Source organism: Bombyx mandarina, chromosome 11 (genome assembly GCF_030267445.1).
Source record: "Bombyx mandarina strain Sakado chromosome 11, ASM3026744v2".
In the NCBI taxonomy this organism is placed as follows: Eukaryota; Metazoa; Arthropoda; class Insecta; order Lepidoptera; family Bombycidae; genus Bombyx; species Bombyx mandarina.
Genome location: NC_143218.1, coordinates 4,058,655 through 4,071,064, shown reverse-complemented (window position 1 = coordinate 4,071,064; position 12,410 = coordinate 4,058,655). Strand labels below are relative to the sequence as shown.

Here is a 12,410-nt window from a genome sequence, read left to right as displayed (position 1 = left end):
AGGGTGTCCGTTTAAATCCAGCTTCCATCCAGGGTCCGTAGTGGATATGATCGTCACCGGCAATCATCACTCTCCCAGTGACAGAATTACGGCACTGACACTGGCGATAGTGACAACTGACAGTAACAATCTTCGAGTTCTTCTGTCCATTATCCTTGTTCTCGTTTCAATATTAAATTTTAACAATTACAATTATTACAATTACATTATTTCAATATTACATTGAATATGTACGGAGCTTAATTCAAGGACGAGCTTTGCTATAGCGAACCAAAAATATGTTGTTACGATATAAAATGATTAAATTTCATAAAAAAATGATCTAAAATATTCAAAATATATAAATAAAAAAATCGCAAAAATACATTATCGTTTGAAGAGCTTTTGCTCAAGCTGAACTTTTTATTAAGTTACATTCAGTAGAAGCGAATACTTATTAAACAAGAATGCCGTTTCGTTTATGGCAGCGTAAATATGACCCTAACGGCTTACAAATAAAGTGTATACTTAAATGACAGGCGAATTTCATTTTAATTCTATCAATAAAATATGAATTGAGTTATACCATTACGAAACTCAGATTAATTGCATTAAGGCTCTCAGATCCGTTGCGTAACTCAACTCGAACACTCAGTGATTTAGCTTTATGAATTAAAAAGTTTTCATCACATCAGCTGAATCACCAAATACTCCAATTGAGCTATTTAATTCATTGAAATGCAATCATACGTAATTGCGTAAGGTATTAAACAAAAAAAACAAAAAAACATTCCATAAAGTTAAAAACTTTTTTTACATCGAACAAAAACCGCGATAAAAATTATTTTTAAGGTATAATGTAGAGTTATTTGTAACTGTCACTTTAATAATATAATATTTTAAAAGTCGCATACATATAAAATATTATTTATTAAGTAGTTATAAATAAATGAACAACAATAATAATAATGAGTAATTTTTTTTAAGAAGTTTGAACTTTAAAATTTGCTTTAATCGCGTTTTTTTTTTTGTTTTTTTTTATTGCCATTGTAGGCAGACGGGCGTACGGCCCACCTGATGGTGAGTGGTTACCGTCGCCCATGGACTTCAGCAATGCCAGGGGCAGAGCCAAGCCGCTGCCTACCGCTTAATACTCTCCACAAGCCTCGTTTGAAGAAGGACATGTCATAGCGCTCGGGAAACACCGTGGAGGGGAGCTCATTCCATAGCCGGATGGTACGTGGCAAAAAAGATCTCTGGAAACGCACTGTGGATGACCGCAGTGGCTCCAGGTAGTATGGATGAACTTTACTCCGGTGGCGGGCGCTGCGATGGTAAAAACGAGATGTCGGTATCATCTCGAACAATTCCTCAGAGCACTCCCCATGGAACATACGGTACAAAATACAGAGGGAACCGAAGTCCCTCCGCAGACCCAGAGGTTCCAAGCGATCCGATGTCTTGGCGTAAAATTAAATATATAGTTTAAACAATGGTATATAAAAAGGCGAGTATATACATATATAGAGAGTTGAAAGGCTATTTGGTTTAAGGGTTATTTCGGTTAACACGCGACATTTGTCTTTGTAATTAAAGGTCCGTTTTATTTTTTTTATTTTTTTTATTGCTTAGATGGATGGACGAGCTCACAGCCCACCTGATGTTAAGTGGTTACTGGAACCCATAGACATCTACAACGTAAATGCGCCACCCACCTCGAGATATAAGTTCTAAGGTCTCAGTATAGTTACAACGGCTGCCCCATCCTTCGAACCGAAACGCATTACTGCTTCACGGCGAAAATAGGCGGGGTGGTGGTACCTACCCATGTGGACTCCCAAGAGGTCCTACCACCACGCAAATTTGGTATCAGCATCAACAGTTCGATGTTTTTAATTAAACTTCGATTATGTTTACCCCAAACATAACACCAAATAGCTGAAGAAGTTTTTTTTGCGATATGCTTTCCAAATTTTAAACTTTAAATGGCTCTCCTGTAAATCTGCAAACTCCTCGAATTATGTATATTTAATTTAAGTTAAACTTCAAGGACTTCATACTCTATACCGCGGCGTATGTGTGAAGTTTCTGTAAATTTTATTTATTATTATTCACTATTACTATTTATTTATTTATACTAATATATAAATCTACAGTGATTTTTACGGATGTTCCGTTATAACTGCTGAACGATGCATCCGATTGACTTGAAACTTGATATCCATGTAGAAAATACATGTACTTAATGGATAGGCTAATATTTATATGAGCGTTGGACTCCCTACACCAGTTGCGGGGGCGTTAATGATGAGAATCTTTGTGGGGGTTAAGAAATAATAATGTTAATTTTAAATGCCCAGCGAAGCGGACGGGTGCAGCTAGTTTATTTATAAACGTCCAGGGAATAATTCGTACGGCAGGCGAGCATACGTCTTTGTTTGAACTAAACTCAATGACAAGTCCCTCTTCAACTCGACTGTGGGGTTTTTAGCCGCGCTCATTGGTATAGTTATGCTTTTAACCCTGCTGATCCCTTTGAGCGTCGACGGCGGTTCCCCGTCGGGCGGGCCGTAAGCTAGTCTGCCTTCGGAACCGGAAAACCTTGGTTGAATCACAGAAAGACGATATGAAGATAAAGACTGGTGGTGGTAGGACCTCTTGTGAGTCCGTGAGTCCGTGAAGCAGTAATGCGTTTCGGTTCGAAGGGTGGGGTAGCCGTTGTAACTATACTGAGACCTTAGAACTTATATCTCAAGGTGGGTGGCGCATTTACGTTGTATATGTCTATGGGTTCCAGTAGCCACTTAACCTGGGCTGTGAGCTCGTCCACCCATCTATACAATTAAAAAATAAAAAAAAAGACACTTAACGACTTTTACTCACCGAATTTATGTGTGAATGTAATCAAAAAAATACATCAACGTGTTTAAATAAGAGCGCTTCATTTAAATGAGTACAGTTTGTGGTCAGTTCTGTGGTACAGGGCGATCGAAAAGTTGATATAAATAATAATCAATAACCAGGAGGAATAGAGGGGGAATAGGTCGACCGGAGAAGACATGGATGGAGTGGGTGAATGACGACATGAGAGAGAGAGGAGTGAGTGTTGAGATGACGGCTGATAGAAGAGAATGGGAGAGAGAAATTGCCGACCCTACCTAGTGGGATTTTTTTTTGGCTTAGATTGGTGGACAAGCTCACAGCCCACCTGGCGTGAAGTGGTTACTGGAGCTCATAGATATCTACAACGTAAATGCCGGCACCTACCTTGAGATATGAGTTTTAAGGTTTCAGTATAGCTACAACGGCTGGCCCACCTATCAAACCGTAACGCATTACTGCTTCACGGCAGAAATAAGCAGGGTGGTGGTACCTACCCGCGCGGACTCACAGGAGGTCCTACCACCAGTAAAAACTGTAGTAACTGCTATGATATAAATAATAATCAATAAGTGGGAAGAGGTCGACCGAAGAAGACATGGATGGAGTGTGTGAATGACGATATGAGAGAGAGAGGAGTGAGTGTTGAGATGACGGCTGGTAGAAAAGAATGGAAAAGAAAAACTAACTCAGGATTAGGAATAGGTAGGGGTAAAAACCCGCAATTTACCACGATCAAAGACAGCCAACACTCATACTTCAGAATCTAAAGGTAACATTACACGGCTTCGAAGGGTAGGCAAGCTCACAGCTCGACTGGTGTTAAATGGTTACCGGAGCCCATTGGCATAGACAACGTGAACGCCGCCTACCAACTTGAGATAGCCCAAGTCTCTATAGTACACTATGACCATTTCCCCTTTCAAACCGAAACGCATAGGATAATGTCCAGTTCATATCTCAAGGTGGTTACTGATGGGTTCACACCCTGACCGGAGCACGTAGGTGACCATCGGATTATATGAGGGGTGTCTGGTTCGAACACGAAGACAAAGGGCAAAATAATAATGCAATTTAGTCAATAAAGAAAGCCGCCATCAATAGAAGTATCGATGTTGACGCATTATTGAGGGTAATCCAAGAACTCCTGCCGGTCGAATCTCGGTGAATGCTTCCACACGAGAAGCGCCGGTTCTCAAAGATCATCCATCATGTATTATTACCGGTCCTTTTTATTTTTGGAGTCGATTATACACCCTGTATTCGTTGAGAACCAATCGCGCTGCGGTCAGCGCCATCGCGCGGGCTTATCTGCGGTGCGATATCGCTTCGGTCTCGTGTAGGGTCGTGCGAACGTCGTGGAATATTCTAGGTGCGCTACGGGGTTGACTGTTACAGGGCAGGTTTAGCCCCGTTATATATTTTTTTATAATTGAAGGATTACTGGTGGCCCGGAGGCCTTTCCAGTTTCACTAGGACAGGTGGGCGAGCAAAGACTCAGCCAGGAAGGACGGGATTTGCTAACAGCTGCCGAGCGCTGCCCGAGCGCCTCCGAAGGAGACCTAACAACTCAAGAGCAGCTGCTTCGTGAATGAATCTACTACCGGATCGGAATCGCGACCCGCTGAGAAGATCCGGCGAGAAACTCAACGGGCTGATGCATGGGTTAGGTTGCACGTCGACCTCTTTGCCGAGTTCAACGAGTACGGTTGCCGCGCCCCGTTGTGTTCCTCGCCGGGTCTTTTTAGTTAGTCGCGATTGAGATCCGGTAGTAGGTTCGGCGAAGCGCTGCTCTTGTTAGGGCTAGTGTTAGTAAATTCTGTCGGGTTGAGCCCGAGAGTTCGCCTACCCAAGAAGCAGGAATAGGTATTTAGGCTACCAGCAAATATCTAAGGGAAACCAGGACTGGTGCTATGCTTGAATCGCCCTAATGAGATTTTTAAGGTACGTCTGAATATATACAAGTTCCAAATACAATCTACGCCCTTAATAGGGCTAGTGTTAGCAAGTCGCTAGGCTGAGCCCCGTGAGCTCTCCTACACATTTTAGGAAGCTAGCACAACACCTTTAGGTTCCTAGAATAGGTAGGGAAGGAAACACAATCGGTGGAAGATCTTCGTGTAAATCGTAAAAGAGTGACGAAACTCCGAAAAGCGGTCCATGGACCGACGGGTGTCGATCTGGTTTTTTTTTTAAATTTCTTTTAATGAAAAGGAAGTGGTTCATCGATTATAAAACAAACAATTTTTAATGAAAAACAATCTTAAATTACGATATATTTTTTTGTTGTTCAAATGTGTGGACGAGATCACGGTCCGCCTGGTGTTAAGAATAAGGTGTTAAGAAACCTGGTGTTAAGGGTATTAAGAATTGAATACGCTCCGAAACTATTAAACCGATTTGAAAAATTCTTTCACTGTTTGGAAGTTTCACTATTCCCGAGTGACATAGGCTATAATATTTTTTGAAAAAAATTAGGTATCCTTACTAAAACTCCAATAATTTAACCCAAGGTGTAAAAAAAATTACCTAAAATATTCTTTACGTCGCGTGCCCTACGAAAACTATTGATGATAGAATAAAATAATGTACTACGACTTTGTAAAAAACATTATTATTTACAAAAAGTGTCGCGACAGCATATGTCTAACTATTATAGTTATGCCGCAATAAGTGTTTTATTTAAAAAAATAACACATCGTCAAAAATCGTTGAAATTTTTGTTAAACACCCGAGCGGAGCCGGAGCGGGCCGCTTGTAAACAAATAAATTTATTTATTTATTTTAAATTACACACATTTTTGTGATTCAAACAATAGTTTATTAATAAGTTTAAAAATATCCTAACGATCGCCCGGTCGTCACCGATTTCCCAATTAATTAATGCAATTACCGATGCGGTGATTAAGTTAATTGCATTTCTGTTGAAATGATAACGTGTTTAAGTGATTTTTAATATGTTCTAATGAATCTAGAATGTTCCGATGTGACAGTATGTATATTAAATATAGTTGACCCTTCTATATATAACACGGTTTTTTATAACGCGGTTCCACCTTAAGACGAAAAGAAAAATTCCCTAAAATCGACTTATAAAACGGTACCTACTTTTTTATTTTATTTATTGCCTTTGTAGGCAGACGAGCGTACGGCCCACCCGATGGTAAGTGGTTACCGTCGCCCATAGACTTCAGCAATGCCAGGAGCAGAGCCAAGCCACTGCCTACCTTTTACAACACGATAACGAGATGTTTGTTGAAAATTATTTATAGAAAATTATTTTATGCACTATGAACACAATATATGGGAATAATATAAAATTTACTGTTTATTTTTTGTGTGTAATACCTAAAAAAATACATACAGGCATAGTTGAGTTGTTTCATTCGTCAAAGTTTACTCTCCTATTTATAAGACGTCCGTTGCATTCGTATGTAGCGATGCACCGGTGTTCGAATCCCGCAGGCGCACAGTGGGTCGATACTATGATTTTAGTGACTTAGGGACCAACTTTGTTTTTTAAGATTTTTCTTCACGTAGATAGATAGAGCTCGTTAATCTCAATAATAATTGTTTTGGGCAAAAATTACAAAAACTTTATAGTTTGGTCAGAAAAATGTGTTTTATGATTTTTTTGTATGGAGCGGGTCACATTAAATTAAATTCCTGCTAAGTACCGTGAGGTCCCGCTTTGAAACTTTATTTTTCTTACACCTTGTCTAGTCTACTATCATTTGGTGCTATGAACATGTGCATAAAGTTGCAACTCTGCCAAATAAATGGATCGAAAAAAATGAATAAATACATAGAATAAAAACCTTTATTTTTATTTTCGTAAGTGCTTTTAAGTTAAATTTGATATGGATTAGTAAGTACAAGCACGCAACAATACCCATAATTACATAATACCTAACAAAAATACATTTAGTAGGTCTCTAATTAATCAATCTCTGTAATTATTAGGATAGTTAACATTAGTTACTGAGGATAATTAGTTAAGCAGCCATTACTGGGTAGTAGAAAATATAGTACACATTTGTGTCTCTCTGGAAGTATAAAGTGACCATATTTATTATATACTAACTAGTGTTCGTTTATTCGTACTACTACTAACATCTTGTGATTGTCGTCGTGATCTTCCTTTTTCCGTTATAATGGATAATTTTATTAACAATTTAGGATTATTTATGATTTTAAGAGAGCAACTACAGTCGCTGTCTGATAATAAAAAACTTTCAATTCCTACAAAATCAAATGAACGTGACCGAAGAGAAAAGTGTTGAGCCCCAAAAATTCTGTACGCACTTTTGTTCAAATATAAGTGCAATATGGAAACGAAGTAGTCGCATGTTAGCACAGTTTATAAGAAAAAAATGTGATTAGTTCGAATGTGCAATAAACTGGCCCGAAGGCATGATACCTGAAGATGTCAACACTGTACACGAAAGGCTCGAGATTTCTAATACTGAAGATGTTGAAAATGTACCACGCTCTAATGTACTACAGAAGCCTCGACATCTAATTTTACACCTCGAAAACCTTTTGAAGAATTGGGATCCAGGCACATTGAACAAATTTACCAATCGCTTTCGTTAACCCCGGATTAAATGAAAGCTACTACAGTTGCTAGTTTGAGAAACACTGGAAATGAAGATGTAGGAGAAATAATGAACCATTTGTCAAATCACCCCGAAAGTCTAGAAAAAGTTAAGGAGTGTTTAAGTACAAGTAAAGTGAAAAGTAGTACATATTCTCCCGATAAGGCACTATTAGTTTCACTTAAATTAAGTAAGTGGCAGTATATAAATCTAAGAGAAGCAGCAAATGAAAATGGGTCCGATTTATACCCTTCTTAATATAAAATTAAGCAAGAAAAGACCAAATGTTATCCAGGGAAAGACGAGGTAGTTATTAATGAAGAAAGAGCTGCTATTAAAATGCAAGCATTACTAAGCTTGGCGGTATATAGGCTTTTAGATGTGATTACTTCGGATTTCGACTCGGCAAGAGAGCTACTGCTTATAAGCAAATAGGCTTTGATAGAGCCCCAGGTCAAAGTAATTATAAACAAAAAACTGAAACAGAGTTTGATGATTCATCTATTTTCTTGACCAGTCTAGTTCCTATAAGGCTTCAGAAATTTGATGGAACAATTGTTTGGGAAAACGACCTACCCTCATCAACTTTTTGTTGCCGTCCAATAATGTTTAAATTTATAAAAGAAACGCAGTCAACAGTGGCAATTATAAAAGCTAGCATAACAGAAGAAATAGAAAGACTTCAGCCATCAAAAATCAAACAAGTTGAAGTTAAGCATCAATTGCACATGACGATGATAGACGGCAAAATAACCTCATATTTGTCAGAAACATTTTCTGCTGTCTGGGATATTTGCAAAGCAAAACCGTCAGACTTTTTTGGAGTCACTTGCTTATCAAAGAGAAAATAATGAAGGAATATTCCAGTATGGAATGCCATCTTTACATGCCTGGATAAGACGCATGGAGTGCTTACTTCAAATCGGTAAATATAATTTTATTACTTCACAATTTTTTCATCCTATGTAGTTTCCTGTGAGATTATTTTTTAAATGACATTTTTTTGTTTGCGTCTTTTCGTTTGGACTTCAAGAAATGGAGTTGCAAGGGGAGATGACTAAGAAAAAATATCAATCAGAAAGAGCGCTATACCTTAAGCGTTTAAAAAGGAATACGGTTTACTTATAGATGTTGTCAAGCAAGAAGCAGGAACAACCAATGATGGCAATACTGCCAGAAGATTTTTCAGGAATGCAGATGGAACAGCCCGCATAACAGGAATACGTAAAGATTTAATAGAGAGGTTTCACGTGATTCTTCAGACTGTTGCATCTGGAGGGCGCGTGGACCTTTCCAATTTTTCCGAGCTTTGTAGATATACTGCAGAATTATATATTAATTTATATCCCTAGTATTATATGCCTTCCAGTATCCATAAATTGTTGGCACATGGTAGTGATATACAATAATAAAAAGCTTTGCCTTTCGTGCCATTCCTATAGGTAAACTGTCGGAAGAGGCAGCGGAAGCTCGCAATAAAGATTTTCGGAAATATACAGAGAGTTGTTATTTTAGAAAGATAAGTAGACTGCCGACTAATTTGTGTAAACTATTTTACACAATCTTCTTTTGTCTTCTGATCTAAAGATCGAATGGTGAAACAAAATATATAATACTTAGAGAGATTGATTAATTAAGACCTACTAAATGTATTTTTGTTAGGTATTATGTAATTATGGGTATTGTTGCGTGCTTGTACTTACTAATCCATATCAAATTTAACTTAAAAGGACTTACGAAAATAAAAATAAAGGTTTTTACTCTATGTATTTTTTCATTTTTTTCGATCCATTTATTTGGCAGAGTTGCAACTTTATGCACATGTTCATAGCATCAAATGATAGTAGACTAGACAAGGTGTAAGAAAAATAAAGTTTCAAAGCGGGACCTCACGGTACTTAGCAGGAATTTAATTTAATGTGACCCGCTCCATACAAAAAAAACACAAAACACATTTTTCTGACCAAACTATAAAGTTTTTGTAATTTTTGCCCAAAACAATTATTATTGAGATTAACGAGCTCTATCTATCTACGTGAAGAAAAATCTTAAAAAACAAAGTTGGTCCCTAAGTCACTCAAATCATAGTATCGACCCACTGTGAGGCGGGTACCAATTTTTCTAATGAAATACGTACTCAACAAATGTTCAAGATTGACTTTCACGGTGAAGGAATAACATCGTGTTATAAACCAGCAAAAATATAATTTGCGTAATTACTGGTGGTAGGACGTCTTGTGAGTCCGCGCGGGTAGGTACCACCACCCTGCCTATTTCTGCCGTGAAGCAGTAATGCATTTCGGTTTGAAGGGTGGGGCAGCCGTTGTAACTATACTGAGACCTTAGAACTTATATTTCAAGGTGGGTGGCGCACTTACGTTGTAGGGCTCCGGTAACCGCTTAACGCCAGGTGGGCTGTGACCTCGTCCACACATCTAAGCAAAAAATTACTTAAAAAAAAAATTACTCTTTATACTGGCTTCTAGTGTCATATAACGCGGTTTCACACAACGCGGGACGTTATAGGAACATATCTACCGCGTTATAAGCGGGTTAGCGGTAATACCAACGTTATACACTCTTGTATAATGTATCAATAAAATATAATTGAAGACACGAATTTTTAGGCAGCGGCTTGGCTCTGCCCCTGGCATTGCTGAAGTCCATGGGCGACGGTAACCACTCACCATCAGGTGGGCCGTATGCTCGTCTGCCCTTGCCTCTTGTGGCAATAAAAAAAAACGAGCGGATGAAAGGGTTAAGTACCATTTTTAAGATTTTTGAGTTTTGACATTGAATGAAGGTGTTATGTGCCCATAAACCATATTAGAACTTAAAACTCTGGGTTTAAAGGCTACTTTTAGAAACTGCATGTGATGAAGGAGTAATGGACGAAGAAAATGTATAACTAACAAAAGTTGTCCAGTAGTCGAAATTCGACTATATTTTATAATTAATTGTAATTATAAGTTTTAACATTATTGTGGTTCTATTGTCAAAGACTACTATTTTACTTCCTATAATCAAAAATTTCGCCAAGACTACACTGATATCAAAGACAAACTATATTAATCTATTTTCAATTTGACCACAGACTTTAAGCAATAAGAAAAGTTTAACAATAAACAAAGAGTTTACGTGTTGTGTTAAATACACGGTAGTGTGTGTAATGTTTTTATTTAGTGATTTAATATATTTTTAATGCATAATTTAAAAAAAAAAAACATTCTGCACTCCTTCTCTATATTCTCTATAAGTGTGGGAAAATTCATAGTCCTCCGTCCGCGCAATTTTCGTAAAAAAGGGTACAAAGTTTTGCTTCACGTATATATAGATAACTGTTGAATTAGAAGACTACAGAGTTAGAACTGGCACTCTTAGAAATTACGCACATGTATCCTTAAGTAAATAATGCTGAGCGCATCTAAGCGCATCATAAGTCTACCCAGAATCTAGAATCTTCTGTAGAAGATCCAATTTGTTTTGAGACGGTACAAAAATTTGCTAATTTGGCTCGCGGTTAAGACAATAATGGACTCACCCCGAAATCTCCATCCCCCGACCGCCTTAGTGCCGTTGGAGGTAAGGCGATTTTTCCGCGTATCGGCAACGTCAATGTCAATGCCAACAGACCGTCGATGCACTCGCGAACTCAAGACAACACGAACCACAGATATCCGTGGTCTCTTTTAAGAACCGTTTTCGCTGACACCGGCAAATCATTTCCTTGATTCATATACAAACTAAATTCAACTACAGAATCTGTTTATTTATGGCCCGGTAATAACAGTGTGATACGTCACATAGTCGACAGTGATTAGGTTGGGAATATATAATAATATGTCGACGGGTAAAAGGGAATTTAGTTTGAACGACATTTTTGCAAATTCACAGAAGAACCATGTGAAGTTTAAAATTTGGATATCTGAAATATCGTAACAAAAAAAAAATTCTTCTTCTTCACCTATTTGAATGGGAGTAGAACTTGATTGAAGTTCATTTAAAAATGTCGAACAGTATTTTTGGAGTTTACTCCTTTAGAATCGATTTACATATATAGGCCCGGGGTATGAAAATTATGGGGACCAAAATCGTACTAGCATGTCACACGAAATGCGTTATGCGCATTTCGTGTGACATGCTAGTACATGCGCCGGCAGTCCGCCACAAAGCCTCGTACTGATCGCGCGTTTCTCTCATTATTGTATTTTCATATATTTGTTAGTCGTTTGTTTTGTGTCTCGTTAATTTGTTAATAATCTGTAGTGTATCGTGTTGTCGTAATATAGAACTATTTCTCGTATTGTTTCGTTTAATTTTTTATATCCAGTAAACTCCAGTCGTGCGTCGGAGCGGACACACACACTTTTTTTTTTGTTATTGCTTAGTTGAGTGGACGAGCTCACAGCCCACCTGCTGTTAAGTGGTTACTTGAACCCATAGACATCTATCAATGCGCCACCCTCCCTGAGATAAGTGCAAAGATCTCAGTATAGTTACAACGGCTGCTCCGCCCTTCAAACGGGTTACTGTTTCGCGGCAGAAATAGGCGGGGCGGTGGTACCTACCCGTGCGGACTCACAAGCGGTCCTACCACCAGTAAAGAGCTGTTGATGCTGATACCAAATAAAAGGGACCAGTAATTACAAAGATAAAGATTCGCTCCTCGATATTGTTATGTTAGCTTCCTGCTGAAACAAGAAATCTAATTTCGTTCAATGTATCCTTCATATTCTGTTATTTATCGACAGTTTGTTTCTGCACGTAACCCATGTCCAATAACATCGTTAATGTGCAATCACACTGATTCTCGTAACCGCTTCAAAATTAAGAGTTCAGAAGATGCGAAATTATTTGCTGAATATGTATCCTCCCCTTCATATCGTTCCAGCAGCCTATCTCCTGGCGAATCAGACCCAACTTCTTTATCCGACCGCGACGGGGCAACACAAA

At 38.3% G+C, this 12,410-nt stretch overlaps 1 protein-coding gene and 1 long non-coding RNA gene across 2 annotated transcripts in view; both read left to right on the top strand.

Annotated features, from left to right (window-relative positions):
- LOC114244363 (cytoplasmic aconitate hydratase) overlaps nt 1-12,410 on the top strand; it is a 57,518-nt gene that overhangs the window by 27,648 nt on the left and 17,460 nt on the right. The window lies entirely within an intron of this gene.
- On the top strand, nt 2,701-9,222 carry LOC149501924 (uncharacterized). Its single transcript, XR_016323867.1, has 2 exons — nt 2,701-8,382; nt 8,491-9,222. It is a non-coding gene; the product is annotated as an uncharacterized LOC149501924 (long non-coding RNA).